The following is a 21130-nucleotide window of genomic DNA, read 5'->3' on the forward strand; positions in this document are numbered from 1 at the left end:
GACACGAGCCTACCAGACAAGCTAAATCACTTCCATGCTCGCTACGAGGGAAATAACACTTAAACATGCATGAGAGCATCAGCTGTTCAGGACGATGTGAGTAAGACCTTTAAACAGGTCAACATTCACAAGGCCGCAGGGCAAGATGGATTACCAGGACGTGTACTCCAAGCATGCGCTGACCAACTGGCAAGTGTCTTCACTGACATTTTCAAGCAGACCACTATAGTCCCTGTGCCCAAGAACACTAAGGTAACATGCCTAAATGACTACCGACCTGTGGCGCACACATCTGTAGCCATGAAGTGCTTTGAAAGGCTGGTCATGTCTCACATCAACACCATTATCCCAGAAACCCTAGACCCACTCCAATTTGCATACCGCCCCAACAGATCCACAGATGACGCACTATTGCACTCCACACTGCCCTTTCCCACCTGGACAAAAGGAACACCTACATGAGAATGCTGTTCATTGACTACAGCTCAGCATTCAACACCATAGTGCCCTCAAAGCTCATCCCTAGGGAACAAACTCTGGGACAAAACACCTCCCTCTGCAACTGGATCCTGGACTTCCTGGCAGGCCGCCCCCCAGGTGGTAAGGGTAGGTAACACATATGCCACACTGATCCTCAACACAGGGGCCCCCCAGGGGTGCGTGCTCAGTCCCCTCCTGCGCTCCCTGTTCACACATGACTGCATGGGCAAGCACGACTCCAGCACCATCATTAAGTTTGTCGATGACAACAGCAGTAGGCCTGATCACCGAAAACGATGTCAGGGACCTGGCCGTGTTGTGCCAGGACAACAACCTCACCCTCAACGTCACCAAGACAAAGGAGATGATTGTGGACTACAGGAAAAGGAGGACTGAGCATGCCAGCTGTATGCATCACTGCCTGGTATGGCAACTGCTCGGCCTCTGACCACAAGGTACTACACAGAGGGTAGTGCGTACATCGCTGGGGCCAAGCTTCCTGCCATCCAGGGCCTTTATACCAGGCGGTGCCAAAGGAAAGCCCTAAAAATTGTCAAAGACTCCAGCCACCCAAGTCATAGACTCTTCTCTGCTACAGAACGGCAAGTGGTACCAGAGCATCAAGTCTAGGTCCAAAAGGCTCCTTAACAGCTTCTACCCCCAAGCCATAAGACCTCCGAACAGATAATCAAATGGCTACCCAGACTATTTGCATTGCTGCTCCCCTCCCCCTTTATACTGCTGCTACTCTAATATCTATGCATAGTCACTTTACCTCTACCTACATATTACAGTACCGCAATTACCTCGACTAACTGGTGGCCATGCACATTGACTCTGTACCGGTACCCCCTGTATATAGCCTCGCTATTGTTATTTTACTGCTGCTCTTTAAGTACTTGTTACCTTTATTGATCTATTTTTTACTTATTTTTTTTAACTGCATTGTTGGTTAAGGGCTTGTAAGTAAGCATTTCACTGTTGTATTCGGCGCATGTGACAAATAAAATTAGATTTTAATCAAAACGCTCTCTGTGGCAAACAGAACCTTCTGGTGGTTTCTGAAGACAATGTGGCAAGTTGTGCAAGCTAGCTAGCTGCAGTGTCAACCATGTAGCTTGCTAACGTTAGCTAGGTCAACCGGCCAGTCCAGCGCAGCACCCTCCCAATCCATTGCTCTCCCTTTCACTCCGTGTGTGTGTGTGTGTGTGTGGTGTCTAAATGCCATTCTGTTTTGATGACAAGAACTATAAAGCACATGTCATACAGTCAGTGTATCATCTCCCTAAGCTTTTTGTGCCACATACTAGAAATACATTGTGTGTGTCTTTATTTACAGCTTGTAGCGGCACAACCGAGGGTGAGAAAAATAGGCCAGCCAAGAAAATAAATACCCTTCAGTGGAAGGAGAGGTTCGCAAGAGGAGGAGGGTAAATCTTACTTTTGCAAGAAAAATATGATTTAGTCGACTTTGGCAGTTGAGCTCTGCACTGATTGATTATTTATTACCAACATTCTTACCTAAATACCTACGTGATGTTTAACTACATGCTGAAATGTGTCATGATTGATAGTGAAATTGATGTTGTAATAATTACCTGACTCTCCTTGATATTTCTTTCAGAGTGAAATATGAAACATCACACTTGTAAGTCTTTAGTACGCATTCACCACATGCACTTGAAACTATATTGTGAAATACATTTTCATTAATGCTATTGAAATTGTAAAATTATTCCAATGTCTCGAGTACCATTTACTTTATCAAATTAATCACACTGATATATATTAAGTCAACGTTGAATAAGACCGTCATTTAAATTGTACAGCCTACAGACTGATGTCAGTCTTCATTGGAAACTACCTGTGTTGGATGACATCTGCAAGACGGTGCTGGCAGGCTTAAAATATGAAATTAATGTAAAATGAATTGCACTAAGTTGTTCTTTTTGTTTGCGGTCACAGTTTATCAGAAGGTGTAACAAATTACCATACTAAATTTGTAATTAGTACTTAGTTTTCTGACCAGATACTTTTTTACTCAAGTAGTTTCTTAAGAGGGCTACTTTTACTTGAGTAAATTACAATTAAGTACAGATTTCCAGAATTTCCAATTCTACATAGCCCAACTATAAAATGTGGCCCAGCATCCACACTGGATGAAGATGTAGGCCTACTGTAGAACGATACATCTGTCAATCAACTGATGGCCCAAATCAGCTCATGAACTCAGCCAGGGAAACACAGCAGCCTATTATTAGTTTTCACACCTTTCATTATGTAACAATGGAGAGGCTAACGGTTAGCCTACAGAATGTCGCCTAATGGAAAATAAACCAAAAATAATAAACGGCCTATTGCAACCATCAATGGCACTAGATTATTGAAAGCTGATGTCTCGTTAAACCATCGTAGGCACACAGCTGATCTCAATTGCAACCATTATTGGTCACCTCATTACAGCTCCCTAAAAAGATGTAGGTGTTACCTTAGTTAGAGATCTGTACATAATGACGAGATGCTCATGTCTCCACCCTAATAATTATTAGGGTTAGGAAGTATCCAGATTTTCATATTGTTTCTGTACCACCAAATGTGCACACATGGGGCGCTATAAACAAATATATATGTATACACAACAGGGATCCTGATCCAGGAGGGGACAGAATGTCTTGGCTGTAACCAAGAAGGGAGGTGACCAAGACTATTTGCACCGCCCCCTCTTCCTTTAGGCTGCTGCTACTCTGTTATTATCTAAGCATAGTCACTTTAATAACTCTACCTACATGTACATATTTCCTCGACTAACCAGTGCCCCCCACACATTGATTCTGTACTGGTACACCCTGTATATAGCCTGACTATTGTTATTTTACTGCTGCTCTTTAATCATTTGTTACTTTTACTTATTTTTGATATGACAACAGCCAGTGAAAGTGCAGAGCGCCAAATTCAAACAGAAATCTTATAATTAAAATTCCTCAAACATGTATCTTATACAATTTTAAAGGTAATCTTGTTGTTAACCCACCAAAAGTCTCTGATTTCAAATTGACTTTACAGTGAAGGCACCACAAACGATTATGTTAGGTCAGAGCCAAGCCACAGAAAAACACGTACGTTTTTCCAGCCAAAGAGGAGTCACAAAAATAGATAAAATTCATCACTAACCTTTGATGATCTTCATCAGATGACACTCATAGAACTTAATGTTACACAATACATGTGTTTTGATCGATAAAGTTCATATTTACACTGCTCAAAAATAAAGGGAACACTTAAACAACACAATGTAACTCCAAGTCAATCACACTTCTGTGAAATCAAACTGTCCACTTAGGAAGCAACACTGATTGACAATAAATTTCACATGCTGTTGTGCAAATGGAATAGACAACAGGTGGAAATTATAGGCAATTAGCAAGACACCCCCAATAAAGGAGTGGTTCTGCAGGTGATAACCACAGACCACTTCTCAGTTCCTATGCTTCCTGGCTGATGTTTTTGGTCACTTTTGAATGCTGGCGGTGCGTTCACTCTAGTGGTAGCATGAGACGGAGTCTACAACCCACACACGTGGCTCAGGTAGTGCAGCTCATCCAGGATGGCACATCAATGCGAGCAGTGGCAAGAAGGTTTGCTGTGTCTCTCAGCATAGTGTCCAGAGCATGGAGGCGCTACCAGGAGACAGGCCAGTACATCAGGAGACGTGGGGAGGCCGTAGGAGGGCAGCAAGACCGCTACCTCCGCCTTTGTGCAAGGAGGAGCAGGAGGAGCACTGCCAGAGCCCTGCAAAATTACCTCCAGCAGGCCACAAATGTGCATGTGTCTGCTCAAACAGTCAGAAAAAGACTACATGGAGGGTGGTATGAGGGCCCGACATCCACAGGTGGGGGTTATGCTTACAGCCCAACACCGTGCAAGACGTTTGGCATTTGCAAGAGAACACCAAGATTGGCGAATTTGCCACAGGCGTCCTGTGCTCTTCACAGATGAAAGCAGGTTCACACTGAGCACATGTGAAAGACGTGAGAGTCTGGAGACGCTGTGGGGAACGTTCTGCTGCCTGCAACATTCTCCAGCATGACCGGTTTGGAGGTGGGTCAGTCATGGTGTGGCATTTCTTTGGGGGGCCGCACAGCCCTCCATGTGCTCGCCAGAGGTAGCCTGACTGCCATTAGGTACCGAGAAGAGATCCTCAGACCCCTTGTGAGACCATATGCTGGAATGGTTGGCCCTGGGTTCCTCCTAATGCAAGACAATGCTAGACCTCATGTGGCTGGAGTGTGTCAGCAGTTCCTTCAAGAGGAAGGCATTGATGCTATGGACTGGCCCGCCCGTTCCCCAGACCTGAATCCAATTGAGCACATCTGGGACATCATGGATGCTTTAGTCCAGGTCTGGGAGGAGATCCCTCAGGAGATCCCTCAGGAGGTTTTACTGCTAACCTACAAAGCATTACATGGGCTTGCTCCTACCTATCTCTCTGATTTGGTCCTGCCGTACATACCTACACGTACTCTACGGTCACAAGACGCAGGCCTCCTAATTGTCCCTAGAATTTCTAAGCAAACAGCTGGAGGCAGGGCTTTCTCCTATAGAGCTCCATTTTTATGGAACGGTCTGCCTACCCATGTCAGAGACGCAAACTCGGGCTCAACCTTTAAGTCTTTACTGAAGACTCATCTCTTCAGTGGGTCATATGAGTGTAGACTGGCCCAGGAGTGGGAAGGTGAATGGAAAGGATCTGGAGCAACGAACCGCCCTTGCTGTCTCTGCCTGGCCGGTTCCCCTCTTTCCCCTGGGATTCTCTGCCTCTAACCCTATTACAGGGGCTGAGTCACTGGCTTACTGGGGCTCTCTCATACTGTCCCTGGGAGGGGTGCATCACCTGAGTGGGTTGAGTCACTGATGTGGTCATCCTGTCTGGGTTGGCGCCCCCCCCTTGGGTTGTGCCGTGGCGGAGATCTTTGTGGGCTATACTCAGCCTTGTCTCAGGATGGTAAGTTGGAGGTTGAAGATATCCCTCTAGTGGTGTGGGGGCTGTGCTTTGGCAAAATGGGTGGGGTTATATCCTTCCTGTTTGGCCCTGTCCGGGGGTGTCCTCAGATGGGGCCACAGTGTCTCCTGACCCCTCCTGTCTCAGCCTACAGTATTTATGCTGCAGTAGTTTGTGTCGGGGGGCTAGGGTCAGTTTGTTATATCTGGAGTACTTCTCCTGTCCTATCCGGTGTCCTGTGTGAATTTAAGTATGCTCTCTCTAATTCTCTCTTTCTCTCACTCGGAGGACCTGAGCCCTAGGACCATGCCTCAGGACTACCTGACATGATGACTCCTTGCTGTCCCCAGTCCAACTGGCCGTGCTGCTGCTCCAGTTTCAACTGTTCTGCCTTATTATTATTGGACCATGATGGTCATTTATGAACATTTGAACATCTTGGCCATGTTCTGTTATAATCTCCACCCGGCACAGCCAGAAGAGGACTGGCCACCCCACATGATCTGGTTCCTCTCTAGGTTTCTTCCTAGGTTTTGGCCGTTCTAGGGAGTTTTTCCTAGCCACCGTGCTTCTACACCTGCATTGCTTGCTGTTTGGGGTTTTAGGCTGGGTTTCTGTACAGCACTTTGAGATATCAGCTGATGTACTAAGGGCAATATAAATACATTTGATTTGAGACCATCCGCCACCTCATCAGGAGCATGCCCAGGCGTTGTAGGGAGGTCATACAGTCACGTGTAGGCCACACACACACTACTGAGCCTCATTTAGACTTGTTTTAAGGACATTACATCAAAGTTGGATCATTGGCGCATTATGTTCACTTGTTCCAAAAGCATCTGGTGATATTGCAGAGAGCCACATCATTTTACAGAAATACTCATTATAAATGTCAATGAAAATACAAATTGTTAGACATGGAAATATAGCTACACTTCTCCTTAATGCAACCGCTGTGTCAGATTTCAAAAAATCTTTATGGAAAAAGAAAACCATGCAATAATCTGAGGACGGCGCTCAGAAAACAAGAGATATCCGCCATGTTGGAGTCAAAAGATATCAGAAATAACAAATATTCACTTATCTTTGATGATCTTCATCAGAATGCACTCCCAGAAATTCCAGTTCCACATTAAATGTTTGATTTGTTCGATAATGTCCATGTCCAAAGAGCTACTTTTGTTTGCAAAATCTGTTTGGTAAACAAATCCAAAGTCATGAAGCGCGTTCCCTAGTTGCAGACAAAATGTCAAAAAGTTCCGTTACTGTCTGTAGAAACATGGAATCAATCTTTAAGATCTTCAATCTTTAGGATGTTTAACATAAAACTTCAATAATATTCCAACCGGAGAACTCGTCTTCAGAAAAGCAAAGGAACGCAGCTACCTCATGTGAAATAGTAACAGGAAGATTGCAAGTTCAAATCCCCGAGCTGACAAGGTACAAATCTGTCGTTCTGCCCCTGAACAGGCAGTTAACCCACTGTTCCTAGGCCGTCATTGAAAATAAGAATTTGTTCTTAACTGATTTGCCTAGTTAAATAAAGGTTAAAAAAAAAAAATTGAGCTGTTCTTGCCATACTATGGACATGGTCTTTTACAAAACTCTGTATTACACCCACCAACCTTGTCACAACAACAGATTGGCTGAAACGCAATAAGGAAAGAAATTCCACAAATGAACATTTAACAAGGCACACCTATTAATTGAAATGCATTCCAGGTGACTACCTCATGAAGCTGGTTGAGAGAATGCCAAGAGTGTGCAAAGCTGTCATCAAAATATATTTTGATTTGTTAAATACTTTGTTATTTCATAGTTGATGTCTTCACTATAATTCTACAATGTAGAAAATAGTAAAACATTTTAGTAAAACCTTTGAATGAGTAGGTGTCCAAACTTAACTGGTGCTGTACATATTCAAAATATTATTATATTAAATTTACATTTAAAATTGAACGCAATTTTAAATAGATTAATTTAATTTTAATTCATATATTCAATTTGTGCATTACAAATTAAAATATTAAATTCTAACACAATCAATTGGAACTGAAATCAAATTAAAATACAATTTCTGATGCCACTGAAATCGCTCCTTAGACATGCCACTTCCATTACTTATTCATCCTCAGGTCAATCAGTTGCCAGGAGGAGCAGACTTAAAATTTGAACTGCCAATGTTAAAGCAACATGAAATGTTCATATACACCCCCAGGAAAAATGACATTTTCTGACATGAGCACAAAGATTTTAATTTTCACATTTTCATAAATTCAAAGAATGTTTGGGAATGACGTAGAGTAAGTCATTTGTGAAAATGCTATGGCGTGTTTGGACAATTAATAAACACTGTAGTAAATACAACCTAATAAAAACATTTGTCTCGTCCAAGACCAGAGTCTAAGCAGACCGCTGTGCCAGAGCCAATTAGAGCTACAAAACAAATAAACCATTTACCACACAGGCCTGCCATCATTCACTTTGAACTAGACTGTATATTAACAGTTAGTAGCAACAGCACAAATTCAGATCATTAGAACACATTCACCAAAGCCACAAAATAAATGGATTTCTGAAAAAAACCACGGGAGTCCTCTTACATTTGGGAAATTTTACAGTCCTATTGATCAAAAAGTTTTATTGGTCACATACACATGGTTAGCAGATGTTAATGCAAATGTAGCGAAATGCTTGTTAAAGAAAAACACACAAAAAACATGGAAAGGTAGGCACTCACACTCATTTACGCACATCAACAACAAGATCAACAACTAATGCTAGCGAGAACGAGATGAGCTAAAAATCTAACCAGCGAACATTAGATAAACACTCAAACTTTTTCAGCTAATTGGCCATCAAAATTGCACTAAAAAACAATGGGGAATAGTAGCCTGCTCATTCTTCTGCAGCTTGCCTGCCAATGCATGCTTGTCCCAACCCAAGTTGACAACTGAATGGGAACTTGCCTGCCCGCTCATTTGATCGACGCCAAATACATTTGATCGACGCCAAATACATTTGATCGACGCCAAATACATTTGATCGACAACTAAAGGATGCGTTCAAAGTGCACTCTGGGTCGTTCAAAAATTCAGAGCGTACACTGCACTATAGAGAGTGGATTCTCTGGCCGAGAAGTAAGGTTAATCTGAGCGTTCCTCACAACGGCATTCAATCCCCAAGCTAACTGGTTAAAGTTGGCTAGCTACTTCCAGACAAATGAGAGAACACCTCACGCTGACCATTTTACATGCCCTAGCAAAGCTGGTTAGGCTGTTTACATTATGTAGTCATTAAGGTTAACTAGAGCATTAGTGACCAACTGTGCTGCTGGCAACAATGTAATTACTCGTTTTGCCAACGTTTACTGACACCGGTCATATTCATCGAGTGTTGCACATTCATAAATTCATCAGTTATTTAGAGTAGACAGTGAGTGAATTTACAAAACGCAAGAGATATGCTAACTTGATAACAGTGGTTAAAGTTCAGCATAGCTAACTAGATCGCAATAAATGTGAAGCGCTTTCCTAGCTAGCTAACTAACTAACTAACCAAATGACACCTGCATCTCTAGCCACCAAAAAACAATATGCGGGGGAAAAGTTGGTCACTCACCCACTGCTCCAATGACATGGCAGCAGCTAGCTAGCGTTAAGCTCTGTTTTTAGCTAGCTAAATACCTACATAAATTGATATGCTAGCCTATTAGCCACATTATGACCGACTTGTCAATATAATCAAATTAGCAAGGTCAATATAATCAAATTAGCAAGGGCAATGATCACATTTCCAACCTTAGTTACATTCATCCATTTTTGTAAAAAATAGAGTAATTAAAACTGAAACAGTGCATCCCAAAAGGGTGGAGGATGTAAACAATGTACCCAGCCAGCTATGAATTAAACCGATAGCAATAGTTTTTGTACTACCAAGAAATGTATTGGTGAATTATATTAATCATGCATTGAACTGCATCCATCTACTCTGCCAACAATGAGTCATAACCTATTTTTAAAACCTCTTATAAATGCTGGTTTTGTAGCATATACTAGGAATTTGGTCTTTTTGACTGACATGAGTGTGTTTCATATCTGCAATGTAGTTAAACCACTGTCAGTGCCACTTTAAAACAAGGCCACCATACCAGGCAGACACAGGCTGAATAAGGAAAATAAATTAAACTTTTAAAACACTCCCTACATATACAATTACAGCAGTAAAAGCCCCTTCAATACACAGGAAAATAATACAAAGCTTTATCATATCTACCATAATCAAAGCTCATATGTAAACAGTAACACTGCTTGCTTGCATGACTAGCTTACAGTCTTCATTAACAGGCTGCTTTTAATACTGTTTGATTAGACAGTCATTAATCATCATTTAAATCAAGATAGTGGGTGGGCAACAGGTGCTGTTCAGCTCTTCCTCTGCTCAAACACCCCCAGCACTTTAAATGCCAGTATTTCTTACAAATCCATTTTGACACATAAGAGACTCATTCTAATAGCGTTCAACAGTGAGTGAATGTAAACTGCAGATTGCTTAGAATTCTGGTGGAAAATTGCTTTAGAGCTGTACACCAAGTTAAAGACTGATGGCAAATAGATTAACATTAGGCCATGAAAACAATTGTGAGCAACACCATACATAAGCTAATCAAAACAAAATGGTGAAACATTGTTGTGAAAAATAATATTTCACAATCATAGGCATGGACTACCAGAGCTGGGTTTGCCACTGACATTTTCCACACAAGAGGATTGGCTATCTAGATGAGTAATAGCCTCAATGGTGGAGCTAATGTTGAAATTCTTCAATTACTTTAGGCTGGCATGTGTCAATCGTTGTCTAACCATTGATCAAATAGGGACTCACTCAATATAAAAGCTGTTTGAGACGACAAAGCCAAATCCATCTCGGTGTAACCTCTCTAAACAGTCACAAACAACCGTCACATGAGATGGACAAGAGGGGGCTGCACAAGTATTTGTCAGAGGCTAACTGAACACCATTCTGTAAGGGTCCAGAGTAGACCTTAGAGAAGGACCATCCTCCTTTGTCTATTTCTTGCATTATTCCTTGCGGCAAAGCAAATAATAGCAGTATTGATTTAAAAAGGAAAAGATTTGTATTTAAAGCGCCAGCGGTCAGATGTTTTAAAAGGAAATAATTTGTTTGTGGGGTGTCAGTTGAGTTATAAATACACTGGTAAGAATCCCTGCAGTCATCTTTGGACTTTCCTTAGCACGGATATTATGCAATGAAGGGAGGGACAGGGAACGGTGGGGTGGTGTAGCAGCTCATAAAACCTAGGCTTTGTCCTTTAGGTTTTCATGCATAAAGCTCAATTAAATGGGAGCTTTGGTAGGAGTGGTGAAGTGCGCCATGCGTTGGACTGGAGAAGGGAGAAAGTGCAGGCAGGCAGCCAATATGATCTGAGCCCCAAGTAAAGGTTAAAAGCCACACAAATTCCCCACCAGCTGCTATGAGCGGCACAAAGGCAGAACACAGCGGGAGCCCCAGCACACCACTGTAGAACCCAACGATAAATGGGCTGCACTTTAACAGCCTCTCTCCTCGCAGCCCCAAGACAACTTCACACACAAACCCCTACAAAAGGAGACGGTTTTCACTCAAGCAAATCACAAATGAGCAATTAAGACAATTGCATGAGTGGACCAATTTCCCTCTGTTAAAGAGTCAACCACGTTGTGAGGGAAAAATGAAGAACTTCACCATTTTAGTCTAAAATTAAACATGCAGTTCTATAAAGTCATACCTGCTATTTGGTATGAAAATCTGGACAAGATTTAAACATCTGTCACTGACAAATCTAACTTAAAACAGCACTCAGAGAAAAACACATACAGATGTTCAATTAAAAACAGGAGCCCAGTCTTGGCTCTTGTTTGCACTGGCCCACATTGTTTGCAGAGCAACAACGGTTGCTAGTGGCAACACCGTCCACTCCCGTTTCCAGGAGCCTGTTGCTATGCAACCAACCGAATACTTCCCAAACCAAACAATGCCATCCCCCAACTGATCCCTCTCTCACACTAAGCAGAAACTTACAACAATAAATACATAAGCTATTAATTTCAGACACTGGGGGGGAAGACAGAGGGCAGGCTAATTCCAATACCATGCAGAGGAAAGATTATATAAAAATGTTAACTCCATGCTGGTTTCAACTTGAAGGCAGAATGTAGTGTTTTTATGCACTCAGTGGTCAAATAAAGGAGGAATGTTTAAGTCAACAGAATGGCAACAGCCAATCCTCTAAGCTTGGTTTACACCTCTACACTTCAAAAACAATTACTTTGAAAAACAAGCACAAATGACTTCTAACTTTCCTAATCCATGCAGCAGAAAGGAGACATGAGCACCTTGGAGAGGAGAGCAGACTAGTCCGACTCCGGAGGCTTTTAGTGTACATCGGAAGTTGAAACAACCAGGCAATAACACAGACACTTAATGCCATTAAAGTCCTGTTTATGGGGGACATTTGTACACCACTGCTTGTATTGCCAGCTAGCCCTGTGTCTGTGCACTGTTTTTTCCAAGAGTCCTCTGTTCACCATATCCTGCCCCCACACCCACCCCCGATCCCTAGCCTATTCGTTCAGTTATATAACATAGAAATATACTTAGAGAAGGAATAGGCTTTCCATACATGCATTTCTACTCTGAAGAGAGTTCAATCAATGTAATCTGTATTGGGTAACCAATCCAATAGCCATCCCCATTGTAAGAAACCCAGGTTGGCGCCTTTTTGATTCTATTAAAAAACCCATAACGATAGCACACAGGCGCTGCACTCACACAAAAAAGAGAATTAAGATATGATAAGAGATTTCCACGACATAGGCTGTTCAAGCCTGTCTCATTAATTAATTGCTAATCCAATCAAAGCAGCTATTGGGGTCTGCAGATGGTGAGGCTGGAGGGAGAGGGGACCTGGACAGCTAACAGAGGAGAGGGGCCGCAAAACCAGCCACGGATCGTGGATCCACTCTTTCCCAGATTCCACCTCTGGTCACCACTACAGCCCACAGCCCGTCAACACCATCCGTCATAACGTGGAGCGCAGGCATGACAGACCAAGAATTATGAAATGGTTGCCATAGAGACTGTTCACCCATACACCTCCCCCAACCACCCCCACCTCTGTAACCCTTTCCAGATTTCCACCAACCTCCCATCCCCATTTACATCCACCCCTAAACTGAATAATACTGAATTAGAGAATAAGAAAGTACAGTTCAGAGAAGTCAACCTGCTGGAAAACAAACCAGAAGTGCAGGGAGGAACTAATCTGTTGCATGTGGGTCTCTCTCGTTAATGAACATTTAACTCCTGTTTTTCTAGCAGGGGTGATGAGAGTTGAGGGAACACCAGGTCTTTGTTTTCATGCCACCTTGTAGCCCATCGAGATAGAACATTTTTCTGAAATGGGAAAAAAAAACAAATAAAAAAAAAAAAACACACCTGTTCCCACCTGGCAGCTAGAATTGAGACAGTTTTATATAGGCTAGACAAACGCATATAGCATAGACAAAATAAATTAAACTTCCCTAAGTGACGCTCATCAATGCATATTTACCAAGTCAATGTCTGCAAAAAATAATAATAATCCAATTATTTACAATGTTCAACAAAAAAATAATTTCATGCCATGGAGTTGGTGCCATTATCAGCACAGACAAATCCAGTGCCTTCGAAAAGTATTCAGACCCCTTGACTTACTCCACATTGTTACGTTACAGCTTTATTCTAAAATTAAATAAATAAAACAAATTCCTCAGCAGTCTATACACAATACCCCATAATGACAAAGCAAAAACAGGTTTAGAATTTTTGCAAGTGTATTAAAAATAAAACATACCTTATTTACATAAGTATTCAGGACCCTTTGCTATGAGACTCAAAATGGAGCTCAGGTGTTTCCATTGATCATCCTTGAGATGTTTCTACAACTTGATTGGGGTCCACTTGCGGTAAGGTCAATTGATTGGACATGATTTGGAAAGGCACACACCTGTCTATATAAATGTCCCACAGTTGACCGTGCATGTGAGAGCAAAAACCAAGCCATGAGGTGAAGGAATTGTCCGTAGAGCTCCGAGAAAGGATTGTGTCGAGGCACAGATCAGGGGAAGGGTACCAAAACATTTCCACAGCATTGAATGTCCCCAAGAACACAGTGGCCTCCATCATTCTTAAATGGAAGAAGTTTGTAACCACCAAGAATCTTCCTAGAGCTGGCCACCAGGCCAAACTGAGCAGTATGGGGGAGAAGGGACTTTGTCAGGGAGGGGACCAAGAACCTGATGGTCACTGACAGAGCTCCTCTGTGGAGATGGGAGAACCTTCCAGAAGGACAACCATCGCTGCAGCACTCCACCAACCAGGCCTTTATGGTAGAGTGGCCAGACGGAAGCCACTCCTCAGTAAAAGGCACATACATGACAGCCCACTTGGAGTTTGCCAAAAGGCACCTAAACAAGATTCTCTGGGCTGATGAACTCTTTGGCCTGAATGCCAAGCATCACGTCTGGAGGAAACCTGGCACCCATGGTGAAGCATGCTGGTGGTAGTTTCATGCTATGGGGATGTTTTTCAGCAGCAGGGACTGGGAGACTATTCAGGATAGGGAAAGATTAACAGAGCAAAGTACAGAGAGAGATACTTGATGAAAATCTGCTCCAGAGAGCACAGGACTTCAGACTGGGGCGAAGGTTCACCTTCCAACAGGACAACGGCCCTACGCACACAGACAAGACAATGAAGGAGTTTCTTCGGAACCTGTCACAATGTCCTTGAGTGGCCCAGCCAGAGCCCTATCGACCATCTCTGGAGAGACCTGAAAATAGCTGCGCAGCTACACTCCCCATCCAACCTGACAAAGCTTGAGAGGAACTACAGAGAAGAATGGGAGAAACTCCCCTAATACAGGTGTGCCAAGCTTGTAGCGTCACACCCAAGAAGACTCGGGGCTGTAATTGCTGCCAAAGGTGCTTCAAAATTTCTTCCAAAGGTTCTGAGTAAAGGGTCTGAATACTTATGTAAATGTGATTTTTATTTTTTATAAATTAGCAAACAAACATTTCTAAAAACCTGTTTGTGCTTTGTCATTACGGGGTTGTGTGTGTAGATTGATGAGGGGGAAAAAAATAATTTAATCAATTTTAGAATAAGGCTGTAATGTAACAAAAATTTGGAAAAAGTCCAGGGGTATGAATACTTGCCAAATGCACTGTACACCAGCCTATTGTGGGCATCAGATGAAACCACAACATAAGGCATTCCTATAATAATTAACATATTGCAAACAATAGAACTGCTTTGTAGCTCCCATGTTGCCTTAAATTACCATTTAGAATTTGACAAATGTAGACTCTTTCCAAGACATAACCTAGCCAGTATGACTGAACTAGTAGATGGGTAAAGTGTGCACTGTAGACACCTCTTTTCAAGTATTTCAGAATACCCTCGTTTCCATTTTAGTGTCTAAAAAGATGAGGCCGAAACGGCAACTTAAAAGAATCGTACACAGAAAGATGCAAAGACCATACTGGCAAAAGAAACTCGACTATAGCTACTCTGTCATGAGAAATATTCTCCACATTACGTGTGCTTTCGTTAGAAATCTTCCTCTGATTTCTTACTACACTAGCTGAGCAGCTTTCCCTTTGATAATGCAAAGAAAAACATGACCTTTTGCATGGTATCATCATAGATGGATCACATTTAATCAAAACAATCCATGACTAAGAACATGGAGTGGGCTATGGCTCATGAGGTTTAGCCTAAGTCCAGACTTTCCCTAAACCAGGGATGATCATCTAGATTCATCCGTGTGCTGGTTGGGGGCCAGAACAAAATTACAAATAATTAATAAACTGCAAATTGACCACAAGAATCCCAAACAGATATAATATTTGACAAAAACAACATATCAAACCTTGCCTATGTTTGTGTACGAAATAGTTTCTCTGTCTCTGCATGTGAATACTTGGAAACAGATGTCCAAAAATCCAAAATCACACACATATTTTATTTGCTCAGATAACATGGGGGGCCAAATAAAACCACACATGGGCCAAATTCAGCCAGCGGGCCGTCAGTTGGAGAACACTGCCCTAAACTGTAGGAGGAACTGTTTCAGGACTCGTCTCCAATTTTGTGCTTTCAACTACTTGATAGGGCAGGGCGATATGGCCAAAGTATTTTTTTTATCAGATGACAGCATTATGTTTTTGAACAACAAAAGTTACAAATTTGCTTTATGGGTAGTGCATGACCCTATGGTGGCAACTCTTTCTCCATTCATATTGTTTTAAAACGGTTCAAGTCAACTTTTTTTTTTTTTTTTTTTTTTTATAAACGTTTCAGCATTTTTCCATACATTTCCGCATTTCCTGCACTAATTTGAGATAATTTCCACTCTTCCACGAAGGTCTGCAAGATATGGGCAAACAATCTAGGCCTTATTTTTAACCAAATGTTGCAATTGCAATTTGACGTGCGAATTAGAAGGAAATACTTGGTGAACTGTTGGAATCATGGAAATAGAAAGAACATAAATAGTGGGCACTAAAATACAGTGTTTGACAACAAAATGAAGGGAGCAGTTATTGTGATAGGGTAGGAACTTGACAAGTCCCTAGGGGGAGCCTATAATCTTTGACTAAATTGAATGTTCTCTTAGCTACTTCATGTAGCTAAAATATTCTTTCTTTGTGTATCCCTCTGATTTAGAAGATACAGGTGCGTAATTTTTGTGCAACAGTAGGTCTATACCATCACTGGTATTATCAGGCTGTATAGCTAGTTGTAGCCATTGTCTATTCCACAAGTTACCACCGGCTAAATCTATGATGTTAAAATGCCTATTTACTCTGTTCCGTCTGACTGAGCAATCCACTGTCTCAGCCCAGCCAGACAAATGATAAAATCTCCACTATAAAAAGCATCTAGACATTCTCGCATTTCTTTTGACTAATATTTAGTTTAACAGCAGAGATTTGTATAAACCTTGCCATCTGTCTCTCAGACATTCGCAACATTGTTTCAATTTTCAAATTCGATCTCCAGCTGTCCCATAGTAATGAACGTGACGAGACAGACAGCGTTTCTCAGCCAGTCAAAATCATGAATCAGCCGGCATCATTTATGGATATATACAAAAGAAAATGTCAATTGAATAAAAAGGTCTCATTTAAATGGTGCAGCTAGTTTGCAGTCTTTCCAGCTTCAGTTTGAAGTGATTGTGTTAGCTGTGTTGTTGGTCAGCTCCTCTGAACAACAGTGTCACTCCTGATGAGTGAGCACATTTTCTATGCCAGGTGTAATCGCGCCTCATTAGCTAATTGTTTTGGAAATAAAAGTAACTAGAAAAACAGCGTAAACAAATACAAATACAGTAACGTTAAAAAACAACAGCTGCAAGTTAGCTAGCTAGCAAGCGATAAGAATGTTGCCAGCCAGTATGGCAATGGAACATTTAGAACGAACGACTGGGTTAGATACAGCACAAAAAGTCTCTAGCAACAAAACTAATGACAAGCCGGCTTGGGTAGCAGCCCTAGATGTGTGTCAGGACTATATCTTGTGGAAGGATGAAATAGTATGAATAAATTAAATCAAAACATTTATGAAAATATGTCAATCATTAATTGAATATGTTTGTAAACCATTTTATAAAAGTGATAATGCCAGAGAAGCCGGTGTATGGAGGATATATTGGCACAGTTTGCCAGCCCGCGACATCGTCTCGGGCATAACACCCATGCCAATATATCCTCCAAACACTGGCTTATCTGGCATTATCACTTAAATAGAACACTAGTGGATTTATATTAAGAAGCAAGGTAAAAACAGCATCAACATTGCATTGTTGCATTGACCATGCAGACTGAACCCAAATGTCTCTTGATCACAGGAACAAAAGCGCTCCTTGAGTGATGGGGGTGGGAATAGGTCTGTGTGGAAAGCGGCATGGAGAGAGAGGACTCAAGTAGCAAAGTAAAATATTTAAAAAAATGGACGTTACACACGGCGTATCACGTTTAACAAACATAACATTCAAAAGTATGAAAAATGTACAGACTCACCACAGTAAGTCTCTCTGGATAAGAGCTTCTGCTAAATTACTAAAATGTAAATACCGTTATAGAAGGTGAAGTAAAATCCCAAACCGGTCTGTGCATTAATACCGGCATATGGTTAAATACTGTATACCAGTCAGCCCTACGCCATGGCATGCACTTCATGTTAACCTGGTCCTAAAACCTAAGCCATATCCATGGAGGTAGGTTGACTAATCTTGCAGCTGTGATTTAAGACCAGATTTAACTCAAGGGTTTACAGCTGATTTCCAACCACTCCTAATGAACATCAGGCTCAGTGAAATTCATTGCCTCTGCTGTTTTCCAACACTATCACGGAACACCATGGACTATGACTTTTCATAATCATATCCCAGGAATATCTAAATATAAACCCACATTAGCTTCCTTTCCAGATGTGCATATTTTATGTTCACGTTCCAAGACGTGCAAGCAGTACCTGCCCGTAGAAGAAAGGCTGAGAGCAGTCAAACAGACAAAGTGCATTTCAGATCTCTTTTCAGTTGTGGATTATTTTTTCCAGAGAGATAGCTGAGAGATGACCTCCGTAGCTGGCAGAGGTAGTGCCTTCAGCTAGCACCCTTGTCTCTGAAATCAAGTAGCAGGTTATCTCCATTTCCTTACCAGTGGATTCACTCCACACAGACATGACACACAGCAATTGAGCAAATGCATTCACAAGCACTACAATAAAACAAACCAATGAGTCATCCAGTAAACTGTTTCCCATTAAAACGTACAAATGGTTTCTCATGCAATGGTTGGTATGAGGACCTCTATCAGACGGCTGTGACTCGACCAGTTTTTTTATTTTTTTTTATCCTTACAACACAACAACATCATAAGGTGACAATCTCTGAGTGCTAAGTTGCCAAATACTATCCCGGCAGTTATTTACGGGCTGTTTTAGTCAGGCACAAAGGGTGTGTCATCATTTGTACAAGGACTCAGTGTGAGCATGTGGGCGTTGAATCTGTGTGTCTGGAGCCTGTTCAAACGTGATTATTAACATCAGGTTAGAAGAAAGCCCCAGCCAGTCAGGACATTCTCTGAATAGAGAAACATCTCTGTTGTTACTATATCTCCATGACAACCTGATATTGGTAAATAATAATATTTGAAAAATGGTTGATGTAGTCAGAGGAAGGAAAATGTGGCAATTTGTCTGAATGACAATTTGGGTTGATTCAGACTGAAGAGTTGAAGCAACTAAATATCAATTTACATAATATGTACATAAACTTCGCTATTTGCATTAGCAATGGAATGTCACATGCCGAGAGAGGGTTCGGGGGCTTGTCAATGTACTAGCTCCAAAGCACAAATGTACCTTAAATATCACAGTAGCCTCTAGACAGTAAACATGCAACCTATTCAACTATGCGAGTAAATGTTCCATCTACCATCCATATTACACTCTTGATATAACAAAACCCTTTTACTCTTGAACAAGGCAACAGTAAACATGTCATCCCCCAGAAATGATGCCGAGCTAGATAGAAAACTAAACAAATGATCTGCATTCTCCTCACATACTACTAGCTTACTGCTGCTAACTTACTAGCTAAGTTAGTTAGCTGAATGCTAATGTCAGCCAACTAGCTGAACCATAGCTAGATTGCTTTTCGGCCTACATAGCAGAGGTTGGAACTGGTTCAGGGAACAGAACCGAAAACTGTTGCAGAACAGAACCATTATTTTAAAAGCATGAAAACCAGTTAATTATGTTAAAGGAATTTGTTCAGACCCCCCCTCCCCCTGCTAACGTTACAAGCATGAGTCAGAAATTAGGGATCGATTTTTAGAGAAAAATGTATGAACTTTTTCAATGCTAGTTAAGGATATTATAAAATATCACACTTGTCTGACCATCCAAGCTTGCTTGCCCGCCGCTTGCCAAGCTGCTCTATTTGCACTGATTGGTGAAGTCATTTATTGTCGAGCTACATGTACAAACAACATTGAAGTTTAAAAAGGAACATAAAGCTGTACTTTATTTTGGTTCGAAACGGTTCAGAACATTATTTTGCAGTTCAGAATGAAACGATTGGAAAATCATTTATGTTACAACCCCTTAGAACAAGGTGCAGGAGACATTACAGTAAAAGGTCTAACCAAGGGTATTTTCTCGAAAACTCTAAAGAATATCTCATAGAGAATAGTCTTTGATGAGTGCTTTCTACCCGGAGCCCAGGAAGCCTTCCACCTGAGAGGCATGCGAGCCTCCTCTGCCCCTGTTCCCTGTCAAATCATCTCATTAAAAACAGCTTCTGAAGTGCAGCCCTACATACAAATGCAGACTGCAAAGAAGCAGTAAGTAGCCTGCTCACAAATCTGAGAACATTTCTTCACAATGACTCACAGGACATCGTCATTATTTTGAAGCAAGTTTTCACACTTGTTGCTTTAGCTTGAACATTTTTAAACATCCACATTTCAAAAATGGATTTTAACTAAGGAAAACTACACAAACGTAAATAACCAGAGAGAAAGTGGGGAGAGGTTGGGGGAGGTCTACTGTCCCTGGTTGAATAGCTGAAAGAAGGAGCCATCATTGTGATGCAAATGTCAGAACCCGGTCTGCTGTTTGTGGCAGGAAATTTAATTAGCAGTTGTGTAGCTACGATACAAACCAGGTGGAATGTAAAGAATGCCCCTGGTGACAGACACTGAATAACATTTAATTTCACAACAAGTTTTAACATGTTGCTACTGAGAGCCAATCATGGGTAAGTTTTGTACCTGGTGGGATCGTTTCTCAGTAGCTTGGCGATAAAATCCTACTGTGTGATTTACAAACTGCACTGCCTGTGTCGACAACTCACTGTCTGCAAGACAAAACACATTTTTCTGCACATGGACACTTGAGACAAAATAATTTCCCTCTCGTTCGTTGATTTTGTACAAGTGTCATCTGTAAACTGAAAGGAAAACTTAACCCCAGTACTGCCACTTTTAAAAAATTAATGTAGAAAACCACCACACCAATATTTTCCATGTAGGCCTACACACATTAACAACTACCCAAAGGTATTCATCATATTCTCTGTATCTCAGCTCTGTTCAGTGAATTCATGAGACTTCTGACTGGAGTTTGTGCATCTCATTAAAATCTGAATTCATGTCAGATAATCAAATGTACAGAGACCAGATGGTTCAGTACGCACGAAACCCAATTTGGAACTAAACACCATATCTGTAAAGTCATGACATCTACATATATTAGGCACACTGCCTGCTAGTGCCAACTATTTGCTTTTAAAATAAGATGTGAATCAAAGCAACTAAGTCAATTCAAAGGCTGATAATAAAATGGGCCATCAGCAACACACATTGATTGAGTTCTGGCAAATGCACTGGTAGTGAGCCATTGCCCACAATAGAGATTACTGTCACGATATCAATCCTTTGAAAATATTCAGTTCTTGGGCTAACATTTTGAATTTGCGACACACAGAAGTGCTTCTATCAAGCAGTCCGTTACAGTTTGTGCAGGACTACTCTCAATAAC

The 21130-nt window shown here is 41.5% G+C and overlaps 1 protein-coding gene across 2 annotated transcripts in view; it reads right to left on the reverse strand.

The window, feature by feature from the left end:
• rfx2 (regulatory factor X, 2 (influences HLA class II expression)) overlaps window positions 1-21130 on the reverse strand; it is a 68287-nt gene that overhangs the window by 40946 nt on the left and 6211 nt on the right. The window lies entirely within an intron of this gene.

The sequence above is a fragment of the Oncorhynchus mykiss genome, chromosome 5 (assembly GCF_013265735.2).
Source record: "Oncorhynchus mykiss isolate Arlee chromosome 5, USDA_OmykA_1.1, whole genome shotgun sequence".
Lineage (NCBI taxonomy): Eukaryota > Metazoa > Chordata > Actinopteri > Salmoniformes > Salmonidae > Oncorhynchus > Oncorhynchus mykiss.